The sequence below is a fragment of the Lepisma saccharinum genome, chromosome 1 (assembly GCF_977018435.1).
Source record: "Lepisma saccharinum chromosome 1, izLepSacc3.1, whole genome shotgun sequence".
NCBI lineage: Eukaryota > Metazoa > Arthropoda > Insecta > Zygentoma > Lepismatidae > Lepisma > Lepisma saccharinum.
In genome coordinates, this window is record NC_139229.1 from 99,972,264 (window position 1) to 99,999,350 (window position 27,087).

The 27,087-nt window shown below is 39.3% G+C and overlaps 1 protein-coding gene across 3 annotated transcripts in view; it reads right to left on the reverse strand.

Annotated features, from left to right (window-relative positions):
* The window catches only part of LOC145998777 (A-type potassium channel modulatory protein KCNIP2-like), a 759,206-nt gene that overhangs the window by 39,030 nt on the left and 693,089 nt on the right, over positions 1 to 27,087 (reverse strand). The window lies entirely within an intron of this gene.

The window sequence follows — 27,087 nt, forward strand, 5'->3', positions numbered from 1 at the left end:
TATTAACAAATGAAAATGATATTAAAGAGGAAATAAACATTTGACTTAAGGCGAAGAGGGACAATTACGCACCAGGCATGCATTTATTCCAATATCGTCGGAATGAGCAATGCTACTAAAAAGATCTCCGCCAGAAATGAAGAGTATGAATTTCTCACCATGTCGCAAGTGGAAGCGGTTTCCTAAGTTGATTATTAAGCCTTATACGATTTTTGAAAAATATGATGAATTAGTATTTACCGAATCCCATGTATTCCGTTTGGGACATCAACTTCAACTTCAAGTTACGGCTCATCAAATGGGAGTTTCGACTTTTCCTACTACTATGACATAGTTCAACGTGTCCTATTTCCGTCCATGTACTTTTCTACGTCATCGGATGTTTGATATTCCCGAGAGAACGAATAAAATAATTGTCCCATAAGCCTAGTGCATTTCTCCTTGCCTCCTACGGCCATCCTGGCAGTGTTGCCAAATCTGATGTGCATAATAGAGCTAAATGTCACCATTAATGTAGCTAAAGAGGACTTTCAAGGAGCTAGATTAACGAAGGCTGCATAAAGTACCTACTAGGGTAATTTTAGTTGTCAGAGGGGTGGGGGTGCTGCTATTACCGTTAGCTTTAAAGTGATGGCAATTTATTCTTAGTTTTCACCGCCTAGATTTGGCGGCATCAGCCATCTCAATAATCCAATGATGTTAATATAAAATCGAAAATAAAGGGTTTCCGGATAACAAAATTGTCATCTTCATCTTAGCCACAGCGCTTTATATAAAAATACATGGGGAGGAAAGAAGAGGTGGGTGACGCAGCCTATAGCTATAAGAATATCACGTCACGTGCAAAATGTACACTCATGACAAAAGTTGGTATTTATGGGCCGGAGCCAGTGGTGGCATCATAGTGGGGCAGAGGGCGGGGTGCCACAGTTCACAGTCAAACGAGTGCACGAAAGAGCCAGATCTGGCTCCAAAAGAGCGAAGTTGGCAACAGTGATCAGAAGCTGCCCCAGCGAGAAAGACCAAGGGGAAAAGCGAATATTGCTGCAACTGCCGAGCAATTTCTATACCACGTGGTTCGATGAAACGTTTTTCTTTTTCTAATAAAATTGTCTGCTGTATTTTTGTGTTTCTGAAGAGTTTTCAAAATGACGTTATCTTAATCACGGATAAAAAGTAGATGGAATTTTGAACAACTTGTGACAACATTTTTACATTTTGTTGTCCAAGTTCTGGTACTACAGTCTGTCGTGGCTCTCTCTGGAGCAAGCGAACGAAAACAAGTCTCTGCGCAAGTAGTGATGCGAGACGATTCCACCAATGAACACGTGAGAGGGAATGGGATCGCGTGGAGTGGGGAAAGTGATTGCTGTTACCAGCCTTCGTAGCAGCGCGTACTGCTTCTGTCTGCCCACTCGGTCTCCCCCCTTCTTTGCCGCTATGTGCGACCTTGCTCCACAGGTAGCCAGGACCGAGCATATATAACATATTTTCCAATTCAATAAGTTACAAGCAGTGGCGTTCAGGACCTTTGTAAGGGGAGATATGTCCATAAGGAAAAATATTCTTTGTCTAGCATTCAGTCACATGTTTTACCATTGTTTCATGCATGCATCTACCGTTATCTATTTAGGAAAGCTAGGCAAAGAGGAGTACAAAAGGGCGGTCAGGTGTTCGCTATATAAAACACTTCATTTTATAATTAAAAAAACACGATTCATGCTTGTGCCTAAAATTTATAAAAATATTATAAGGTACAATCTGTATGAATCACACTTTCCACGAGAAATTAAGAAAAATGGAAGCATAGTATTCACCACTAAGACGTGTATGAAATTTAGTAATTTGAACTCTTAGCCTGAAAACTGCACTTAATGAGATGTGATTATACGGATTAAGCTATGAGTATCATAACAGTAGCCCAACATAGTTCTTTCCACTCTTACAATATTATTTTTTCCTAGCAGTAAACCACACGCTATAACCAAGCCACAGGGGCAGGAAATGTAAATAATAGTAAACAACCATTAATGTATATTGAGATATAGTTTTTGTGCCTTCATGAGAGGAGAAACACTTTTATAGGTCTTTGCCACTCTTACGGCGGCCGGTCCTAGTTCTGGCAAGGAAAGTGGGGATTACGCCGCAGACCAACCAGACAACAGCAGTGGCGCCGAGAGACACGACGCGGCGGGAAGAAGTACTACTTGAACCTCGTTCTACTGGTTGCTGAGTTTCTTATCGTGCTGGATTGATCGCTTCCCCGCTCCCTACTTCCCTTGCCAGCATTAGGATCGGCCGCCGTAACAGTAGGAAAGACGTTTAGTCATATATTTTCCATTTTTCCTACTTTTATTTCATAAAATATATTTCTCGAAGGTTTGCTTGCATGTTGTTACATATCCTACTTTATAAGTACGATGTTTTTGATCCTTTAAGAACAACATTATAAAGTTTCTTCTTCTAAACTAGGGTTTGCTAATAGTCCCAATTATAAATTAATAGGTTTTAATTGCCGAGCAGATTGAGTAGTCAACTGACAATTTCAAGAAGTTTAAGGTTTCGTTCTTAGCCTGAGCATGCTTTTCGTTCCAAGTGTCCCTTCATCAATTTCATCTAATTTCCATTATTCTTCATCATCGCGTCGACCTATTTGGCGGAGTGGTTAGCACAGTGAGCTGCAACGAATCGAATCCCGGAATGGGCATCGATATTCTTTGTGAATGCCCTTTCATCAATTTCATCACTCATCATCATCTTGACAATTTGCCAAAAGTGGCAGAAAAGTGAGGTAAAATAAACCAAATCAAATCCTCATCTTCGCGATTAGACTAACGAGGCAGATAAAGGACTAAAAAGAAGAAAAAATTCTAATTCTAATACTTTATGCATTTCAGTCGGAAATTTGTGGACAATAGTTGCTCTAGGGTTAACTTTCAACAACAATAATAAAATATATCCAGTTCGTATTATCCTCTTTAATAAGGTTTAAAGGGTGCCCAAAATATTATTGCAGGGTGAGTTTAAAGGACAAATGCCCCCTAGCACCATGGACCAGTTCGTCCCTACCAAGTCATATCTCTTTCCTCTCTTCACTCTCTATCTTCTCCCTAGGAAAAACAATCAAAGATTTTGAAGATGGGCTTAAGTTAAAAGCAAGACGGAGGGTTTTCTTTCTTTTTTAATTTCAGGAAGGAAATACTCTTGCAGAACATAAACCGATAAAGGCGTAGAAGAGGGTGTTTGATGGAAGCAGCGGTTGGGCTTTCTCAACAAAAGGAAGCGTTCTTGTTAGGCACGAATCGTTGGGCTTCTCGCTCTGGCAACTTCGTCTTTTTTTCCGCTGCTTAGAGAGAATCACTTGATCAGCATCCTAAAATGAAGGCCAATTCTCCCCCAAAACCAAGACAAGGCTCGGCAGCATTCACGATCAAACTTGCCACCATGGCGCTAGTGTTGTTTCCAACATGGCCGCTAGATGTGAGATACAATATTTGTTCATATTTGCCAGGAAACTGAATTTGATGATTTTTTTCGAATGTTGTGTTTGCAATGTGAACTCAAGGATGTGTAAAGGAGCTGGGAGTATAATTTGAGAAAATAGTCTCCTCACGATATAGAAGATGAAATCAGAATACGTATTAGCATTGTGAAGTAGCAATGCCATAGCTAACCAAATTCCGCAGGGAAGTTAGAACGAATCGCACCGCCATGAAATTACGCAGGTGGCAGAAGTTCGCGCTGTTGCCATGTCGGAGCACAAGCCTGTGTGTTCGGAGCTTTAAGAGAATGAAATATCCCGTTGTAGAGATGGTCTGATACATACTGACAGTATTTGCTCGAAAGGTCAGGGATGACACAAAAGTGTCCCAGAGAGAAATCGGTCTGCCACACAGTGCGAGGGAAGCAGCGACTATTGTTATGCTCTCGCTTTGCTTTTCCCATATGTGGCACCAGCGTAATTCTGTCCAGTCGCCTATTTTCATGGGCGTGCGATTAAGAAATTAAAATAAGGTCGAATACGTTTGATCGTGGGGTATAAGGGGTGATCCTTTCTGAAGACACCCAAATGTCGACCTACCTTCCACTGGACTGCATTTTGCAGGCTAGCGACGGTCTGGCGTCTGGACTCACAGCCTGTATAATCCTCTGTGGGACCTGTGTGCTGTGCACATGAGTTTGTGATTGTCCCTTCATCTATTTCAAGTTATACAATTCATCCTCATCTTCGCGATCAGCCAAAAGTAGCAGAAAAGCAAAGTAAAAAAATAAAACCAATCAACGTTTGATCGTACCTCGTACATGCTCACCCCATTTGTGCTGTTCGAACAACAGAGAATAATGGTCCAAATGCACGATGTATGTAGGTTTAAGGAGCATATTATAAGTGTACCAGACAATGATGGAAACCAGGCATATTAACCAACAAAGGTTCTAACCTAAAATTTACTAAAAGTTTCCAAGATTTAAACTTTTACCTTTGATAAGCGCTCACCGCAACGTAGTTGGTATCACTGTTAATGAATCTGTTTCTTGGACCAAAATGGGACGAGGGAAGATAACGAAATCTAGAGGAAAAGAAGGAGGTGAAGACGTTATCGCGGTCACCAATGCATCATCATATAAACCATAGGAACGCAACCGCCGCAGTGCAAGAAAGTTAAATGGAGCGGAAGACCGAGATAGGGCGTTCGTGTCTCCCCAGCATCCTGCTTGTCCCTGCGGACCACGGCCTGAGACGATCAAAATGCGATGTATATGGAATAGTGGCTCGGAGTTCAGCCCGGAGCCTACGAAAATGGCACTGCTTGCGAGCTTGTGTTTGTTCAACAGAAGGAGACTCGCGTGGAGACAATAAAGCGCTTTGTTCAATGTTCATATGAGAACTACAATGTAATGTTTCAGAGAGTTCAATGTCGCGTAAGCAATGTATGTCTTGTGGTCAAAATTCTGCTGTGTTTCCAGGGAGTTCCAGGCTAACATTTCGCCACGAATTTCTGGCGTAGCAAACAACGCACTTTTTCAAAATTCAAAATTGGAGGGAAAATGTGGGGTGCGTCTTATGTTCGAGATGACTATATTTAACCTTTAATTAATTTATTTTGATTAACACATAGAAACGCTACCAGTAAAACAAATAGGCTATCTTTAGTTGTGTGTACTTAAACACTGATCGTCATTTCCTCGAGCACAATGCACTACTTGCAACTTAAGTTTCGAGATTTAACTCCTTCAATCTTGGTCCATGTTACAGTGATGAGCAGTGTTGTCACATGGAGGAAAATTTCCCTTTTTTAAGGGAAATTCGGATGGCAGTTTCATTACTATAAATCTTATGTTACTTCTTATTTGTACTCCTTTCAGCACAAGTCTAATGTCTGTATTTATATTTTCTTCATTTTACGTCATTTTTCTACAACTTCGGTTAATAGCAACGACGAGGAAGAATGAGGAACTTATGAAATGGATGATGGAACAAACACAACTGTGCCTGACCAGGGTTCGAACCTGGACATCTGACCCGGTAGCAAAGAGACTGACTGTAAGCATGTGTATCATGAATTTGTTTCACACTTTTGACATGTAAGAACATGGACAAACGAAAGCATTATTGCTATTATTATTATTATTATTGTTATTATTATTATTATTATTAATAATAATAATAATAATAATACTTATTGTTATTACTTGTGCTACTAATAGTCGTATTATTACTATTGTTCTATGATTTCCTTAGATGAATGGAAAAATTGGGCAAAAAAGGGAAATTTAGCCAATTGCAAAGGGAAATTGTATCCTCAGATTATGGTAAAACTGATGATGAGTCCGCTAGGTATAATTTTCTTGACGGGTGTGAGCTGAGAGATTTGAAACGTGATCATACACTTCTCAATATTTCGTTTCTGCTTTCACCCTTACCGAATTGTTTTTTTTTTAAATATTTTTTTCAGAATAGCACTTGAAATAAAAAGTATCAATACAATGGCATTTATACACGACTACGGGATATACTCGTGTAAATGTATTTTTGCCAGCAAATATTATTGGCATAGATACTCTCCGCCACTTTGGCTAATCGCAACAATGAGGATGAGTGATGATATGATGAAACCGATAAAAGCACGCGCATATAGCACACTTTAGCACAGGTAGGTATTCGAACCCTGGATATCTGCGCTATTTTATTGGGACTAAAGTGAAGCATGTAAACATATTGAAGATGTACCCACCTTCAAAATGTAAATTTTTGTAGAAATAAAATGCAGTGATCAGAAATTGGGTCTTGCTTCCCGCCGATCTCAGTGGCTGCGTGGTTAGCATGACGCGTTACGACGCCAGAGTTCACGGGTTCGAAACCTGAGGTGGGCATGGAAGTGTTCTTTCATCAATTGTATCATACCACGACTCATCCTCATCGTCGCGATTAGCCAAAAGTGGAAGAAAAGCGACGCTATATATAACAAAAATAAAATCTAATCTAATCTTAGATCCAAGGTATCATTGTGTTTCTCCCATCATGCACTTCATTATATGACCAAGCATCGTCATCGCCGCAATTAACCCAAGAAGTAGAAAAGGGACGTAAACCAATCGAAACAGGAAGAAATGAAAATGATATTTTAACGTTCCCTTCTACTTTTTTGACGGTGTGGTCACAATTCAGTGCGTGTATGTGTTTGAGAAAACATTAATAATAATTTTTAGATAAAGTTTCACCTTAATATCCCAAGAGTCCTGAGAAGAGAAAACAATACAGGGTTCTCCCATTAGCCTAGAACGAGAATCAAATTTCCAACCCAAGCTTGCATACGCATTCCAAACAAAATTTGCCTTTTTTCTGGCTCCCTTATTCTTTTCCCTGAAATGATTTTACATCGACCCCAGCGAGCTAACAAACCGTATTCAGCACGTGAAGTGAGGTGTGCACAATTTGATATCCCCTAACGAATGGCGCTTTGATACCACGCAGCGGTTAATTATTAGTGCCTCATCGAGAAAGCAGAAATGGAATTACTAACAGAGCTTTTACCTTCAACAAAATCCTCTCCTACCTCCTACACAGTTCGTTTATTGCAAAATTAACTTCCGAATGAAATATTAAATTCCGAGGAGAGGAGAAGAGAATTTTGAATGAATGTTCATGCTTTGCAGAGTTCGTTTCGTTGGTCTACATGTTCCAACATGTTCAAAGGGTGTACGCTAAGTTTCGTTCACCCTCCGTCATCCGCGCCCTCATAGTAGCACAAAAACTCCCAGCGCAAGGCACTGAGTGAAGCCCTATCAAAACCAACGTTACATACATGAATTATCGATGCAAATCGATGTTGAATTACACTAGCACTTACTGGAAATCAGGCGAAATATATATGAAAGTAAACACATCCATTTTTGACATATTTATTGACTATTAAAGGAAATACACTAAAAAAAGTGAGATATAGTGTCTCTTGGCATTACAAGCTTATACTCTTGAAGCAAATGCACCAAAATATTATTCTAAAAATAATTAGAACTTTGCCACACAATGAAGGAACTAAAAAAATGAACTCACCATTCACAAAAATTTCAACACATTTTTTCAAAAATTTTCAACGTATTTTTCAAAACGTATTGAAATCGTACTACTTATATGGGCTTAGAAAGGAGCTATTTGTTCCATATTTCTCAGTCAAGATCTTACTGACTCGCAGAAAAAGCAATCAAATGTATGAAATACAACTCGAAGAGACTTACAAAATAGGTTTAAAATGTTCAAATTTCAATATGTTTCTCCTACTACAACCGAATGTTGTCGATTTTAAATATCGTTGTTTTGACAACTTTGATATTTTGTAAGAGTATTGAAATGGTTTCTGCAGACACACATTTTACACTTTCGAACAACGTACCGTCGTTTTATTCTACTTTTCCCGTCAAATTCATGTCTGGCGTGCTATGATTTAAGGTAGGAAACGTTCCCGTGCACGATACTCAATGTGAAACGGGGACCGGCCACTTCAGAGACGTGTAAGCAACTGAAAAAACACAAGGAAAAAAAAAAGCGTGAACTACTCTATGTCTTAGTGGGAATAGGTTACCTAATGCTTTCCCGACAATTATTGCGCTGGTAAGGAAAATAAATCAAATTTAAAAAAAGGCAGCACTTAGTTACGGAGGGTTAAGTAGATGAAATCAATTAACTTATACAAAAAATAGTAGAATACTGATGCCGATGATATTCAATTTCTGCAAAATATTACATATTTCTTTGAAGTACTTTTCTTCTTCAGACAACTTAAAAATGTAGACATTTTAAGAATTCGGAATTTTAATAACTCTAACTAAACAAGAATAATTGAAAACTGCTTTAAAATACAATTCCATAACAATGTCAAGTCAAGTGAAACGTTTCAGAAACTGAAAATATCAAATCAACTAATTCACAGTTCAAAATGAGAACAGAGGTCTGACGGATCCTTCCATTAGTAGTTGTGTGATTATCATCGTCCAAGTACTTAAGGGTTAAAGTATTCACGTCCATTACGTATTAGGGACTCTAAATAATGTAATTCTAATGATCCGGATTTAAATATATATATTTATGGTGCAAGCAATTGTAATGTATATTCTTTATTAATTTTATGCATAAAATATTAAAATTTAAATAAAAAACAGTTACTTCCCGTTTATGTAAATTAACAGGTAGATTGTTAAATTTTAACGTTAGAATATTGCAAATTTTACTATACTTCTATAGCGGGCGATAAGCTTGAGTCAAGGAAGAAAAATGTGGTTGGAACTTCATGGAAATCTACTGAAGCGTCCAACCCCACCTAGAATTTGGCATAGTTCATTTCAAATTACAAAGAAGCAGAAAGTTTGTTATTTTTGTTGTTAATAAACATAAATAAAGTTAATTTAGTTACTATGTGAACAGAATAATCAACGTAAAATTTGACCAAAAATATTGAGTGAAAATTACCGAAATGAGGTTATATTTTCATATTTTTTACCATTTTATCGTTCATCCAAATAAGAGGTGGTTGTACAGTTTTCAAATTCCAAAAATTTTAGTTTTAGGTGAGAGGTCGCACAACATAAACCTTATGAATAAAATTTCCTTTTAACTTTTAAAGCCTTTTCTTGACCAAGAGGCATAAAAGTTAATAACATAATACAGTACAATAACTGTGAATGTCAGTACACTAACTGTGTGTTATACAAAAAGTAAAAATAATAATGGAAAACAGGTGTGCTGGATATTCACTCATCTGGTAGATCGAGTAGCAAAATCTCCCCTTTCAACAATAATAATAATACATTTCGAATAAAATGTGCTTACTTTTTATTACTTTATAATATTTTATATATATATATATATATATATATATATATATATAGCTATATATATATAAACCGTGGTAATAATTATTATCAGTGGCGGCGATTGTGTGCCAGAATTGAAAAGATGGGGGGCCAGGACAGTTGATTTTCTCTAGGTAGACAAGGCTTAGACCATAGTGCGGAGGCAAAAAGTGACAAAAAAGCGGGGGCAACTGCCCCCACATGCCCTCCCCAATCGCTGCCACTGTATTATTGTTGTTATTATTTCTACTACTCAACTTTTATCAAAGGCCTGACCGCCCCCCCCCACCCCGCAAAAAAATTCTGCGGACATCCATAGTCATGTGAAAGGGAAGCTTGTAGCTACCGTTACTACCCATACAAGGAAAGCAATACTCAAGCGAAACAAGGAAATAAGCTTAATGTTACCTTTTGTTGTGCAATTGCAAATGAATGCGGAGCTTAGTCATTCTTTTGTTCTGGTAGCGAAAGGAAGGCAAACTTTCCAATTGGTCTCGAACGAATAACATTGTTAACATGCTTCCAGTTGTTCATTTGAAACATTGCAAGGTCCAAGAAATGTTTACGTTTTGCCTTGGACCATAAAATGGGAAATAAAACAACGGAGCTAATGGTTGTGTGTAATAAATGTAACAAGCTACGTTTCTGTTCGGCGCTGAAGTCCAGATTTTTAGAATTAATTCACTGTCCTTCCCCCCTCCTTTTATATGAGAGATATTTTCCATTTAATCTCTTTCCTTCTATTTCATACCATTGGGAGTTGGCAAAACAGCTTCATTGTTGGAACTTAAAATTACAATGACGATACAGCTCAAAATCGTATATTCTTCCAGCAGTGGCGGGGACTAGAGGGGGCTTAGTCAACTTAGCCACGTTTGCCCACGCACTAAGCAAAACCTTATCTACCAAGGGAAGGAAAGTAAATTGTCCTTGCCCCCTTCCCCCAGTTTTGGAACCCAATCGTCGCCACTGGTTTTTATTTGTTCCGTTACTTGTAGGGCAGTGAATAATCATGCAGTTTATTTACGGAATTCCAACAAGAATTTAAATTTCCTGCGTCTTGACGCAAACTCAAAAGAAAATTCTAGAGTTGTGTGTCTGATATGTGGGATAAGGTTTTCGGGAAGAGTAATGAACGATTGTTGAGGAATAAAGCTGCTCTCAAGAAAATTAGTTCTGCTAAATTCTTCTGGCATTACTCAACTTCAGCATAAAGGTTGATCAGAAACGACGAGAAATGCTATGAAAGTCATACCGCGATTATATAGCACATACGAAATTACTGATGAAGTTGAATTAAAGGTATGTAGTTCACTCAATAACGATGGGATCACTGACAAGGAATATTGACATGCAGTAAAAAAATTAAAACCGAAAAAATCCAGTGGACCAGATGGAATTCCTCCATATGTAATTAAAGCTTGCGCCTAAGTGGTTCAGAAACTATTATGTTTTATTTATAATTTAATAATGAAGACACAATGTTTCCCCAAGATTTGGAAATTAACTAAAGTCTGACCAATCTTAAAATCAGGTGAAAGTACAAGAATTGAAAATTATAGACCAATTACTGTAATATGTGCACCAACAAATTTTATATACAAGAATTGCTACATAAGCAATTACCAACATGGGTTCTTTCCAGGTAGATCTACTACAACCTATTTAACAACTTTTGTGCAAGATGTAGCTTATATAATGCATTCTATTGTAGATCTGCTGTACACACAATCTATATTGACTGTGCAAAAGCTTTTGATAAAATCAACCATGATATTCTTCTGCACAAAGAATCAGGCTTTGGTTTGACAAATAATATGTTGAATTTACTGAAATCATATCTTCAAGGTAGGAGACTATGTAACTTACAAAGAGTCAAAATCATGTGAATATAAGAAAAGATAATCTGCGTAATAGAAATATTCTATCTTCTAAAATTTCAAAATCTCAGAAATATAAAAACTCACCAATAAATAGAATGTGTCACAGTTATAATATCCTAGTTGCAAACAACCAATGTGTAGATTTTTCACTTCCATTTGACAGATATAAAAGAATAATAGATTCAGGGCTATATGAAACGAAACTCTGATAGAATATAATTGTTCAATATAAATGTTACCATTTACAGTGTGCAATACTTATAAATTGCTTATAAACAACCTCTTGCCTAAATGTATGCAGATAAGTGTATATATGTTCTCATGTGTTATATGTGTTGTGCGTGAATGAATATGTGTTTGTATATTTCCATGTAATTTGTATTGTATTGTATTAACTAAACGCAGTCTATGCCTTCTGTAACTAGAATTTCAATCCTCTGTAGAAGTGCAAAGCATAAATAAATAAATAATAATTAATACCTTTTGATATTGGGAGATCATATTTCATTTATTGTTTATGATGTATGTGATCCATACTTTAATAAATACTAGCAATACGTTATTAATAACAATACTTTTAAGAATAGGCCTAACCAATTTTTCAGGAAAAAGGGGGGGAATAAGCTGAATTCCTTGGGATGTCCCGTTTTTGGGTCAAAATATTATGGTCACCCTATGAAGAATCTACTAAGAGAATAGAAATGAGCTTACATTAATTTCAGCAAATTAAACAATTAACACCAAAATCAATAAATTCATACGAACTCAAGTAAAGCTCAGATGTGAGTTACTAGTTTCAACGTAAGTAACTTAATTAAAATACTTGTATAATTCCTTTCACTGTCATTTCTCTAAGAACATATTAACGCTTGCGAAAACGCAATATTTCTTTTTACAGAAGCAGAGTCATCTAGAGTTATCCCAAGAAAGTTGTATATTGTAGTAAATACAATGCATTTGTTTTATTTTCATCAAATTTGCATGTTCATATCTTTCCAGACAATGCAGGGAAATTTGAAGCAAAAACTTTTTACTTTTTATTTATTTATGCTTTGCACTTCTACAGAGGATTGAACCTCCAATTACAGAATGCGTAGTCTGTGTTTAGTTAATTCAATACAAATTAAATGGAAATATACACAAATATATATAAGCACATATTCATTCACGCACAACACATATAACACATGAGAACACATATACACTTATCTGCATACGTTTAGGCAAGAGGTTTATAAGCAATTCATAGGTATTGCACACTGTACATGGTAACATTTTATATTAAACAATCTATATTCTACCAGAGTTTCGTTTTCAAGTAATGTTAACGAAATAATGTACCTATTCACATTTTCCTAAAATAATATTTATAGAGAGATATGGGCATGAGTAAATGCTGTCGGCAAGGAACAAACACGTCAAGAAAGAAGAAACTAATAACGCTTGTAGGATCGCCAACCAGATAAGACTAGAAATAAGACCACTATTTTTTTACATTTTTAATAATTGAACCCTTATCTCGTTTAAAGCAACATGGTCAACACATACGTCGAACCAAACTGCATAAATTAATTTGTATCTGAAACTGTTCAAGCTACGAATATGAAGTTTTTACGTGATATGTATAACCTCAATCAAACTTGCCTGTTTTTCTGAGATCCACCTAAAATAAAATTACCTTGTGCTTGTGTATATACATGCGTATGTGGAATATATTGGGGAATGGTTAGTTGATAAAATGTCTCTAGGATTAAGCTTACGCTTGATGGGACGAAGAAGTGACATCTACATTTGCATAAAAGACAAATATACGAGAATGAAAACCGGCTTTTATCAGAGACAAGTTGGTCTCATGTGAACATAGAAGTTTATTTCCTTAATAAATTCAAACATTCTTGTCTTCTCATGAATTAAATATAACATTTTGGGTATTAGATTAAGAATTAAATTCTTGACATGGAGAGAGAAAAATGGGGACACACACACAGAGGAGAGGGAGAGAGAGGAAGATTTGTTGATTGGTTGATTTGGTGATTTAAGTCCAATTTATGCACAGTAAGGCTAATCGGGACTGGACCTATAGTTTAAAGTGGGATCCGAAGCACTATGTGCCTCCACCGGGTATCGAACCCGGAACCCCTAGGACTGATTAATTTGGTTTATTTGACTTCTCTTTTCTGCCACTTTTGGCTACTGACGAAGATGAGGATGAGTGATGATATGATGTAATTGATGAATGGAAACTCACAAGGAACAACCATGTCCAGGCTAGGATTCGAACCCTAGACCCCCTAGTGTCGTAGCGCGAGGGAAAAGAAAGGGGAAAATTAAAGAAAAAGAGAACGAGAGAGAGGGACGAAGTTATTTGTCATGAAACTCTTCCGGAGCGAATGATTTTCAAGGATCACCTCTGAAGTTTGCTCTGTTATCTACTTCTGTAATATTTCCACGTTGGTCGGGCCGCAACAAAGTGGCTTAGGCTCTGACAACTTCCTTCCTGCTGCTGACGGATTGTCTCTCCTGCAAGCGATGTCAGATCCAATGATTAATATGTCATCCGAAAGTTCCCGTGCCCCGAATAGAAATTCAGAGCGCGTTTTGCGGCGTCCCAGCATCCAGATTCCAGGACCACAAGAGAAGGGAAAAAATTTTTTTTTTTCTTTTCTTTCTCCAGGAACATCCCACTTGTCAACAGGGATCATTATCTCAATTTTTCACGTGGAATTCCCAATATGTCATCGTCTTTTGTTTGGGAAAACTTTCCATTTTCATTCTCTAGTCGTGGAAATTGGAAGCTTCGGTCAGTTGGTATTTTGCGTCGCTTTTGTAACCTTCCAGGTTAATCGTGACCGAGGAGGGGGTCGAATAGTTCAGTCGAACACCTCTTCCTTGAAAATTGATACAGTCTTTTTCATTATGAATTTTTTGAATTTTGAAATTGAATTTTTGGGTGCGTCAGCACTTAAAGGCTATTTTGTACCCGTCACGTTATACGGGGTCCAGCCCCTTACCTTACGAAATTAACTGTAATGTCGTTAACTAAAATATCAAAACATTCTGACTTCGGGTAAAAGCTGAGGCTGTAAAGGGGCACTCGGCACACATATGGACAAAACACAGACGCCAGAGCCTCGTTAGTCTGCAAAATGCAGTCCAGGGTGTACTACGTGGAAGTGAGGTTGACAATTGGGTGTCCTACGTGGAAGGATCACGCCTTACACCCTTATTTCATTATGATAGTAGTTATTATGACCTGTTAATGTATATTTTGCACACTGCATTAACCATTAACTACTATATTCACCGCCTCTCAGACCGCGCTGAATTTTTATTTTACATTATTTCTCTCACCCCTTCTACCACAAGTGGATCCTTCTCCATACCTTTCAGTTGCGGTGATGACTACACGCTATCAAGGTCACGATGTCTTGTCGGTTTTTTAAAAAAATCTTATTGAATTCCATTTTCGGCGAGCGGTCTGACAGACGTACCATGAGAGTTAAGTGTGTTTCTTGATACGTTGTTTCAAGTGACTCATAACTCATTTTCAATTTCAGCAAAATATTACAGGGGAGTATGGACCGGGCACTGACGGGTCTCACTCATCGCACAACAACTTAGCAACCTTGTGTTCTGACGTCACGGAAGACAGCTTTTTAATTTTAGGCAAAGTACCTACGTTGTTAGGTTAGGCTAGCTATGTTTAGTTCTCCTAGCCTAAATAATAATTTTTCATTGTATTTATGCTAATGGAACCTAACCTAACAGGCCTAACCTGACCTCGTAGACATGCCTCTTCTGACGTCAGAACACAAGGTAGCAAAACTGTTGTGCGACAAGGAAGACCCTGCACTGACAGTAGAGTGAGGCAGTGTGGTAGTTGACGTTGTGCAGGTGTGGTGAGTGACCAGTGACCTGACGGACTTTGAAAGAAGTCAAATTGTTGGTGCTCATCTCGCTGGAGCATCTGTGAGCAAAACAGCGACGTTATGCGGTGTAACACGAGGCACGGTCTCGAAAGTCATGACCGCATACACAGTGCACGGTAAAACAGGGTCTGCTAAGCACAACAGTGGTCGAAAGCAGAGGTGTTCATTTTTAATCAACCTCCCCTCACCCTCACCCTCCGACGTCGCAGTCGCCCTCGCCCTCCACCGCCCTCATCCTCCGAGATCGCTATCGCCGTCGCCCTCCACCGCCCTCACCCTCCGTGATCGCTCTCGCCCTCACCCTCCGAGATCGCAGTCGCCCTCGCCCTCCACAGCACTCACCCTCACAAGTCTGGTGAGGTCTGCCCTCACGAGGGTCGCCCTCCGGAGGGTGAACACCTCTGATCGAAAGACGAAGCTGCAGGAGAGGGACCGCCGGGCCTTGAAGCGTATTGTGACGTCGCAGAAGAAAACAACAGCCGCCAAAGTGACTACAGAACTTAATCAGCACCTAAACACCCCAGTGTCATGCAAAACAGTGAGGCGGGAACACCGTATTAACACATGATGTTCCGACTTCCGTGTTTCCATTATATTGTCCGATACCTGTACATATTACTTTGAACTACCTCTCTTCTGACAACATAAAAATGCACAAATGTTAACAATGTAGGATTTCAAATTAAAAAAAAAAAGCCACTGTTCAAATTTTTGACTGATTTCTTTCCTCTTTGCACAAAATACATTACGTTTCTTTAGCCATAGGAAGCAAGGTGTTGAAATTTTAGCGATGGGACTAACACAATGTTTATTTTTAAGTCCACTTTATGCTCGGATAGGCTAATTGGTACTGGACCTACAGTTTAAAATAGAATTCAAACCACTGCGGGATGTGACTCCGCCGGATTCAAAACCGGGACCTCTGAACTACAGTATAAGGTGCCAGCGTTACGACTAAACGATCACAGAAGTCAATTTTCCCTTAGTAAATACCCTAATGAATGTTTCCAGTGCAGGGTTGTTAAAGATTCAGGAACCCACACCTACATTATAATGCTTTCTATTGGGTTCCGTAACAGCACCGTCACCTTTTTTCTCGCACAATTTAAATTCTGTCCAAGTTGCGTATAGTGTTGCCCACGAGACGATACTTTGTCCTGTCTCGTCTCGTGGAGTCTCGTGGAAATGCTGTCTCGTCTCGAAAATATTCGTTTGTCTTATGACACATGGTCATTCTCGTCTCGTCTCGAATTTTTAAAAGCCTGTCCCGTCTCGTCCCGTGGGCAACACTAGTTGCGTATTGTTTCATTTCAATACGTAACTTGGGGCCCTATTTAAACTGATCCGGAAAAAAGGGTATTTAAATTAATCAGGAAAAAAGGTTCCTGGACCGAATTGAAATTACCGATAAGAAGGTTCTTTACGGTCCAGAACCCATTTACGCTTGCTGATTTTCTCTTCTGGACCGGAATCGAATTTATTTAAAATTCCTGGACCTTCAAGAACCCTGCTCCAGCGTTTACAATTGAGCTTAAATTCCTGTACATCACACTGAACGAAACGAAGGATTGAACACAGAACTAAATGGCGACTTCCTCAACAATGAATTTGGCAGACATTTTCATTTCTTTTGTTCGATAAAGAATGTGAAGCAGTGTTTTGTGCGTACATGATTGATCGACACGGGAAGAAAGACTTCCAATTGGATGACGTCCAGGAACCAGTGTCCCAGAAATAACAAGGAACATCAGGAACGGAAAGTTAAAGGCAATAAACAAAAGGCATGGGATGTTTTATTCTCAGAACGTTGAAAATATGGAATTAACTTTTTTTAAAATAGTGATTTAAAAAGCTTCAAAGTTGGCATGGCTAACAGCTGTTTCATGGTATAGGAATGACGGATCTTTGTTGAGGAGTTTTGAGGAGGAGTCTGGCCAAATAATGACTGGTTTCGTGTCCTGTCTCTTGTGAAAAGAATGTCTGCTTGCTATCTGTTTGCTTTCCAGGGAAACGAACAGAAAGTTGTGGACGTCTCGCTTATCGCACACCGTATTGAACACCGTCGTCTACTGACGTCAGCACGCAATGTCTTCGTTGTTAGGTTAGGTATGTTAAGTTTAGTTCTCCTAGCATAAACACGCTGCAGTTTTTCGGGACTTGACCGAAAAGGCACTATTTATGCTAAGGGCTCTAAACTTAAAATGCCTAACCTAACAACGAGAACATTTATCGTGACGCCAGTAGAAGGCGGTGTTCAATATGGTGTTCGATAAGTGAGACTAATGTGAAAACACTGGCTGGGGTTCAATAGTAAATTCATTACACAATGTCCCGGGAATCTCTGGAGCAAGGGAACGAAAACACGTCTCTGCGCAAGTAGTGACTCGAGACAGCTCTACCAAGGAACGCGCGACAGAAAAAAGTGAGTGCACGGAGAGTAAAACGTAGCCTCCGCTACCAGAAGTTTGTAGCAGTGCACACTCGCTTTCTCCCTTTCTCTACTGTTATGCGCGTCCTTGCTCCACAGATTCCCAAGACAGAGTTTATATTCGACACCTGGTGGAAGTAAAATTTTGGGGAACACACTAACACACAGTGATTTTTCTGCAAGGAAAGTTCCGGTATGTTTCATAATTGGGTTTGCAATGATCGCACAATCGACACTGATTCAAAGTTGAGCATAAGAGTTAGCGAAGGTAACTGTTCTACATTCATACATGATGGTACGTTCGTGCATATTCATACATACCTTTCTCTCGTTAATAAAAACGATTTTTATTCATAATAGTCCAGGGGCATTTGTCAATATTCAGTAGCTCGTGGGTTTTTGAATGAAGAGAAGAAATGAATACCGATGATACGTTGCTAGTGTATTAATTACACAATCATGAACTACCAGGTGCATTGTCTGTAATCGTGGCATATGGCGTGTGTGACGTCATAACAAACAGTTTCAAACACTGCAACCGGTTATGAGTTCTCGATCTTTCAAATCTGCTATCAGAACTAAGAACTAAAACAAATGAATTTTACAAGATCGTGCTTTCGAAGAATTAGGCCTATAGTGCTATATTGATAACAGAAAGATAGCTAACCGAATCGCATATGGACAATGAACTTTACGATGATCGTTATGTGGTTTATAGTTCCGATCGAAACGCAATAATTAGTGTTGCCCACGGGACGAGACGGGACAGGCTTTTAAAAATTCGAGACGAGACGAGATTGATCATGTGTCCCTTTGACAAACGAATATTTTCGAGACGAGACAGCATTTCACAGCATTTCCACGAGACGAGACAGGCCAAAGTCTCGTCTCGTAGGCAACACTAGCAATAATAGGAAAAGAAAAGGGTGGAGGGGTCGCTTTAGCGATTAAATATAAATTCAAGAGTGTGTTAGTCGACTCTCCACGTCTAGATCCGAACACAGACTGGATCCTTGTTAAAGTGTTAATTCAAGGCATTGGGACGTTGTATATTTGTGTAGTGTACATAGCACCTGGCAGCAACTGTAATACTTACTGCGAATTCTTTAGGTTCATAGAAATGCACTGTCAACATGGTAAAGTTAAACTCCTCTTGGCCGGGGACCTTAATCTCCCCGACATAAATGACTCCAATTATGACTTAACTACTTCGACTGGAACTTATTTAGAATTGCACAATTTCGTAAATTTCTATGACTCAATGAGCTTAAATTACGTAAAGAATAATAACGGAAAGACACTTGATCTGATTCTGACTAATGAACAGGGGATTTCAGTAACGAAGAACACAATACCTCTTGTTCGCAATGACAGCCATCATCCGTCGTTGCTCTTGAATATTAATCACGTTAAGAAAATACGACACAAAATTGCAAATATAGAACAGTGTAACTTTGCCAAGGCAGATTTTATTTCTATTTATCGTAAACCTCAGGAATCAAACTGGAATGTACTAAAAGCACATAAAAATGTAAACGAGGCTGTAGATGCGTTTTATGAAATTATTTACAAAATTTTTGATGAATATGTCCCTCTAAAGCGCTTGTAAGCAATTTGTTGCGAACTCCGAGCTAAGTAATAAAAATATAGCTCCCTGTATTGGTTATATATTAAAAACAAAAGGCGTAATATTAATAAATATCCAGTGCACTTCAAACACAATAAGTTGACAGATGTGAAATCCGTAGTCCAAGCTATTGCACAGCACTTTCAATCAGTATAGAAGAACTCCCCACCGAAAGGTACTCGTAACACGGGTCCGATACCGATAAACAGGAGAGCCTCAGGGATCCAACCTAGGGCCACTACTATTTACGTTACTTATATTCTGTAAATGACTTATCAGACTGCCTAGAAAACAGTAACAAATTACTCTTTGCTGACGACCTAAAAATTTTCAAGGCAATAATTACGACAGAAGACAACATCCAACTACAAAATGACATTAAGAAATTCGAAAAGTGGACAAACAACAACGACTAAATATAAATAAATTTAATTACATAAAATACACACGTAAGAAGCACCCTGCAGAATATATGTACACAATACATGACGAAACTCTTACTAGACATGACGCAGTAAAGGATCTGGGGTAATTTTTTAACCTAATCTTAATTTCAATAAGCACATAAACCATGTTGCTACTTAGCAACGCGCTGAGGAACCTAGGGTTTATTCTTAGACAGGGAAGGGGATTTCGAAACACCGAAGCACTCGAAGCACTATATTTTTCGTATGTAAGACCAACGCTCGACTATGCATCCGTGATATGGAATACAGACGCGATAAAGCATATGAAGGAGGTTGAGAGAGTTCAGAAGAAATTTCTTCGGTACATAAAATTCAAAATAGAGAAAGTATAACATGTATTTCAGCACTATGACAATCTTGTTTCAGAGTTTTACTTCACAAAGCTACAAGATTGAAGAATACTTCATGAAAATGTTCTCCTGTGGAAATTAATAAATAACGACACCGATGCAACAAATCTCTTATCAAAAGAGATAATGCATTGTGTATCATTATCGAATGTATTGTGTTGTCTAATTGTATTAGTTAAGTTTATTATAATTATTATTATGAATGAATACAATACCAGATTTACAGAACGCTGTAATTGGTCATCTGCCTGTTGTGTTCTCAATACATAAATAAATAAATCCAAGATGGCTGCCATATCACGAACTAACAAAATAAATAGATCATAACTCCTTTAAAAGTGGTTTTTGACTATTTTGTGTGAAGACATTTTTTGTTCACAATTGAAAAAGGAACAAAACAAGATTCTTGCATTTTTTTCCTATCTGGCACTGGATTTTAGACCGACTGCAGTGAAACTATTTAGAACTCTTTTTGTAAGGATTCTAAGCAATATTTTAAACTTTAATTGTCATTGGAAGGAATGGCTGCCGGTGATAGGTTACTAATGTCATGGTGGCGTATGGTCCATGTGACGTCACAAATCCAAAGATGACTGTCGTTTCTGATATTACTAAAGAAAATCGATCATAACTTCTATAGGAGTGGTTTTGACCATTCATAAGCTCGTTGGGTTATTGTTGCACGACACCTGGCTGTACATGATTGGGTACACTAGCAACGTCTCATTGTTATAACCTGTCCCAGCTATCTCTGGAGTAAGATCGCGCATAGCGATAGAGAAGTTGGGGAAATGTGCAGAGCGAAGCAGTACACGCTGCTGGGAAGGCTGGTAACTCAAGTCGCCCCCCACCTGCCTACGTTCGCCTGTTCCAGAGATAACTGCGACAGAGTGTAGTCATTTCTTCCTTTCATTCAAAAACCCAAGGGATTACAAATGCCCATATTTGAAAAAGCCAATGGGAGGAGGGCGTAACTTTGCTTACCATCAGTGGCGGCGATTGGATTCCAAAACTGGGGGGGGGGGCAAGTTTACATTCCCTTGATAGATAAGGTTTAGCATAGTGCGGTAGCAAAATTTGCAAAATGTGGGGGTGTAACTGCTTCCCTCACCGCCACTGCTTACCATTGGTGTATGTATCTACAAACCTCTGCAGCACATAGAGGCTGAAATTATCTTAGTAACGTATGCTCCTTACGGTATATTTTCGATAGGCCTATCTTTTGTTTCAAGCCCATCTTATGCTCAGTTAGGCTAATAAGAAACTGGACCTGCAGTTTAAGGTGGGATAAGAACCACTTGTGCCTCCATCGAGTATATAACCCGGAACCCCTTGATTACAAAGCCATTGGGTAACCACAACTTCATCGGGGAGGCCATGCAAGCCGAGTTGTTGACAAACTATATTTTGTTTTCTGTATGTATGCAACCATGCACACAGATTGACACAAGAGGTACAGGTAGTAAAATAAAAGAATTAAGAGAGAAAGAAAGCCCCGAGGCTTTTGTATCATGGTGTGTATGCGTGTGGGTGTAATGACTGGCAAATGAGGATGGACGATATGATGAAATTGATGAAGGGACATTCACAAAGAACGCGCATGCCCAGGCCGGAATTCGAACTCGGGACCTTTGGTGTAGCGCGATGTTATAACCTCGGAGAGTGGCGTTCCCAGGGTTTTCGAAAGAGGTAGGTTATGTCACTCTTTTAGTAGTCAGTCCTAATTTTGCCATCTTTCCCTGCCGTTGACGTTCCTTTTTTTAGGAATACTGGTCCAAGGGGGCGGGGGAAGGTTATGACCCCCACCAACCTCCCTTGGGCACGCCACTGGTCACGGATGTCGTATCGTCTATATCTCACGAGAGAGAGACACATATTGGTTATTGCTAACGATACTTACAGTGGCGTGCCCAAGGAGTTGGGGTTTGATGGAGGTTATAATCCCATCTTTGATCCAGTATTCCTAAGAATAAAGAGAACGTCAAAGGTAGGAAAATATGACAAAATGAGTGCTGACTAGCAAGAGAAAGTATACACAACCCCTCCCTTTCGAAAATCCTGGGCACGCCACTGGATACTTAGGATACGGATCTGATTTGCACAAGCGAACGATAGAACAACACACTCACTGCACATCCACGCTTCATTCCCAGAAATTAGGAACAAGTGATTCAGTTGTGGAGGCGATTCGGTAGAAGGTGTATTCAGGCTCAAGAGTTTACAAGCAGCGAGAGATAGAGAAACGCACACAGACCTTTCGCAATACAAACACTAATTTTCTACAACGCCAATCGGGCTACGGTAGCCCCCTCTTCCCCCTCCTAAAATCCAATTCCACCACCGAGTCGGCCACACCACCACCCTTGAGCGTACCCACTTCACAATCCCACTCCGACGTTGATTGATTGAAGCTCGTTGAATTAATGAAAAGCGCTTCAACATTCTCCGCTAACAATTGAAACATGCTCTGACCGAATGTACCGAGGGCTCTAGTTTTTAGACGGACTGCAGGAACCCTAATTATACGCGTTCTTTATCCCCCCCGGCGAAACAGAAGAGATGGTCCAAACGCTCGGCGGCCATTGTCCAGGGAACCGCCTGGCGGGAGAAAAGGGAACTAGGTTAGCTTTCAGATGCAAATGCGGAATGAGTTTCGGAGCGTTTTGAAATGGGATGGAGACGGTTTGTTCGGTTAAGGGAATTATTACACAATTGAAAGCTAAGTAATAAGGGCATTATGTCCCACTCGGTTTTCCCTCGTACCAACTGGACAATTCAGAAGACTGAAAGACTTTTTGACGTCATCGCTGAAAACTAGAAGTAAGCGGCAGAACGGTAGCTCAGGTTGGGCCTTCGGTGCCGAACAAGCAAAATTACATTGATTGATTGATTGAATTAGATTATTTTACGTCGCTTTTCTGCTACTTTTGGTTAATCAAGACGATGAGGATGGATGCATTATGATATGGCAAAATTGATGAATGGGGCACTCACAAAGAACACCTATGCCCAGGACGAGATTCGTATCCGGGAATCCTGGTGTCGTAGTGCGTTGTGCTAACCACTACGCCAGGGAGGTCGTCACCAAATGATGCACGTTTACGTCAATTACAAAGAGAAGGAAGGCCAAATTATGCATATTTGCATCAAATGCAGAGTAGTAACACCAAATAATGAATGTTTGCGTCACTTGTAAAGTGTAATAACGCCAAATGATGCATATTTGCGTCCACTGCAGAACAATGCCAAATGATGGATATTTGAGTCGATTGCAAAGAATAACATTGCATACCAGCGTCAATTCTACAATGAAACAGCCGGCCCCGTGGCGGAGTCATTAGCACATCACGCTACAACGCTAGGGGTCTCGGGTTAGAATTCCGGCCTGGGCATGGATGTCTGTGAGTGTCCATTCATCAATTTCATCATATAATTACTCAAAGCGAAGTAAAATAAATAATCAATCAATCAATTAATCAACCAAAAAGTAACAATGCCACATGATAGATATTTGTGTCAATTGCAAAGAACAACAATGCATACGTGCGTCAATTCCAAAAAGTAACAATGCCAAATGATAGATATTTGAGATATTTGTGTCAATTGCAAAGAACAACAATGCATACGTGCGTCAATTCCAAAAATTAAAAATGCCAAATGATAGATATTTGTGTCAATTACAAAGAACAACAATGCATACGTGCGTCAATTTAAAAAAGTAACAGTGCCAAATGATGGATATTCGAGTCTATTGCAAAGAACAACAATGCATACCTGCGTTAATTCCAAAAAGTAACAATGCCAAATGATGGATATTTGAGTCGATTGCAAAGAACAACAATGCATACCTGCGTCAATTCCAAAAAGTAACAATGCCAAATGATGGATATTTGAGTCAATTGAAAAGAACAACAATGCATACCTGCGTCAATTCCAAAAAGTAACAATGCCAAATTATATATATTTGTGTCAGTTGCAGAGCAATAACGCCAAATGATGCATATTTGCGTCAGTTCCAAAGACTAATAACATCAAATGAACCATAGAATTTAAACCTGTCGAAAAATAAAGCAGAAACATTTACGTATAAAATTAGTTGAAAATCTCCCGCCTCCAAACAGAACTTCAAGCAAAGCGTATTTTTAATTAGCCATAGGCCCTACCTGTGTTAAAGAGCGACGCCCGTGACTTCAAAGTTGTGGTCAGGCTCCGAAGTCCCACTTTCATGGATGCTAAAAAGGGCTCAGTCGTTTCCGGAGAGGACCATCATACTTTCCTATTAATTCCACGGCCTACGCACCTTTCATCTACGTCATTCCACCACCCTACTCTCTTGATAGATCGCTACTAATTATACCTAGATGGAATTTCCTCCCTTCCAGCATTTTTTTTTCTAAATGAGGAAAGATTATTAAGGCTTGATCAATATATCAAATGAAGGATTTAAATTCGTTGCGTGAGGGTTTGATTAGCGCCGGGGGCAAATCCTCCACAGCCATTGATCATTTACCCCTCGGAGGCTACGAAAGCCGATTTCTGGTGCATGGTCATCAGTCAGGCCGGAAGAACGTTCCGGTGGATTACAAATACCAGTTCCCCCCTACGGAAATGCTAAATTCCAAAGTTATTATTTGATAATACTTATGAAACGAAAGTTTATTGGAATATAAAAATGTCAACTCACTTTAGGACCATGATAAAATTCAGGTATAATTCCCGGTTTTCAAGGCGAACTTTCCAAAAATTCAAGGGTACAAGCACCCCCCCCCCCACACAAATATATTAACAATATAAAGGGGCTGTGTGATTCCAATGTATCCAAAAATTCTAATTCAATTCAATTAAACGTATTTAATTCAAGGTGCGGAGTTTAAAATTGAAATTTCACGTACTCAGACTCGAAATACATCTACAAACAAAAATCACATATGTTACGGGATATAGGTACTAATCTACGAAAAATTGTTAATCGTATAAAAATTTCAAATTCAAATTTACCTGGGCCTCCTCGATGGCGGAGTGGTAGCGTCGTCGCCTTGTAATCAAGGGGTCCAGGGTTCGATTCCCGGTGGAGGCACATAGTGGTTCGGATCTCACTTTACTTTAAACTCTAGGTCCAGTCCCGATTAGCCTTAATGTGCACAAAGTGGACTTAAAACTCCAAATTAATCAATCAATCAATCAATTCAAATTTACCTAAACAACTTCAAGATATCTTATATTGCATCAGTCTGTTAGATGGATTGTTCTGCAAAGGATACTAACAAAGTAAACGGATTGAGAGAATTCTATGTTATTTTCCACATAGTTTTCTTTTCATTCCTCGATAAAAATAAAAGATTGTGAAAAACTTGCCTCAGGTCATTTATAAATATGCATAAGTTCAGCGTGGTTTGGATTAATGAAAGTTGCAATTCTTCACGTCTACGGAGAAAAATTCATGCTGAATTCAGGCATAATTCTCGGAATTCAAGGAATTCCCGGTGAGTACCCACCCTGCATTCATGCAAGTGTTCTTGAAACGACAACGTCGATGGTGGTGCAAAATAACGTGCAGAAGTGGAGTAACCTTGGTGTTAAATCGTAATTACTGAACACAATTGTACAGTCACGAGCATTAGTGTTTTGATTTGATTTTTGTTAATTAGCGTCCTTTTCTGCCTCTCTTGGCTAATCGCGACGATGAGGATGAGTGATGAAATTCATGAAGGACACTCGCAAGGAACGCCCATGCCCAGGGTTCGAACCTGGACCCCCTAGCGTCATGGCGCGCTGTGCTAACCATTCTGTCACGGGGGCCGGCAAGAGTGTAAGTGTGAACTAGAATTCCGAAATGAAGCAATACAATGGCAACTTTATAAACATAATCCTTCTAGGTAGACACCTAAAATGCACAACAAATTCGCGTTATTGATTAAGACCCTGTCTCTGGGATCTCTGGACCAAGGCCGCCCATAACGGCAGAGAAGGGGGGGGGGGAATCGAATGGGCAGAGCGAAGCAGTACACGCTGCTGGGAAGGATCGGAAAAGCAGTCGCTTCCCCCCTCCATGCAATCCCTTTCCTCTCACGTGTCATTAGTTGAGCCTTCTCACGTCACTACTTGCGTAGAGACTTGTTTTCATTCGCTTGCTCCAAAAATAGGCGGGACAGAGTGTTCTACAATTAACTTCTTCGAGTTTCGATCTCGGCGCTGAAGTTACCGAGTTCGAATCCCGGGCTGGGCATGTGATTGTCCCTTCATCAATTCCATTCAAATCGTCGCGATTAGCCAGAAAGTGGCAAAAAACGACGTAAAATAACAAAACTATGCCTGTGTAGTAAACTATACCTGCACTATACCTCATTATGATGGCCAAATATTTTAGGTTTTATACACCTCTCACTTAAATAATTTCTTCATTATTGTAAGTGCGTTCGAAAAGTCCCCGCACTCGAAGTTTGAGAATTTTTTCCTTATAATTTATTGAACTTCTAAACGGAATGAATACATACATTTGTTAACTATATCTTGAAATACACAAAAAATAATTTGTAAACCAAATGTGAGCAATACTGCAATATCTGAGGTCGGTAACACACTGACAAGACGTCAAACCACTTTCTGGGCGTTGAAACACACAGAAAGGATATTGAAACTAAATTTGAAACAATCATCCATTGCGATTTTACCTGGTGCCGGATCATCGAGAGATAGGCTTCTGCATTTCTTCACACTTCTTTCATATGAAATATTCAAATATGCTTCCAACATAGCGATTCGCTTAGTGGGCGTAAACTTTAAAGCCCACTAGGACCCGAAGCAAGGCGGCAAAAGAACGCATATAGCGCGTGCCAATGGGCGATAACCTGCAGACTTACGGCATGGAAATTCCGTTCTTCGGTTCCGTGTGTTTCCCTGTAGTGGGCTTTACACCATTGATTTCAATAGAAGCAGACAGCAGAAGTTCTGTTGCCGCATTCTTCCGCATTTCCCCTCGTCTTAGTGGGCGCTGTGCTTAAAATGCACTGTTGACAAACTGTGCTTGTACGTCTCACACCGAGAACTGTAACAGC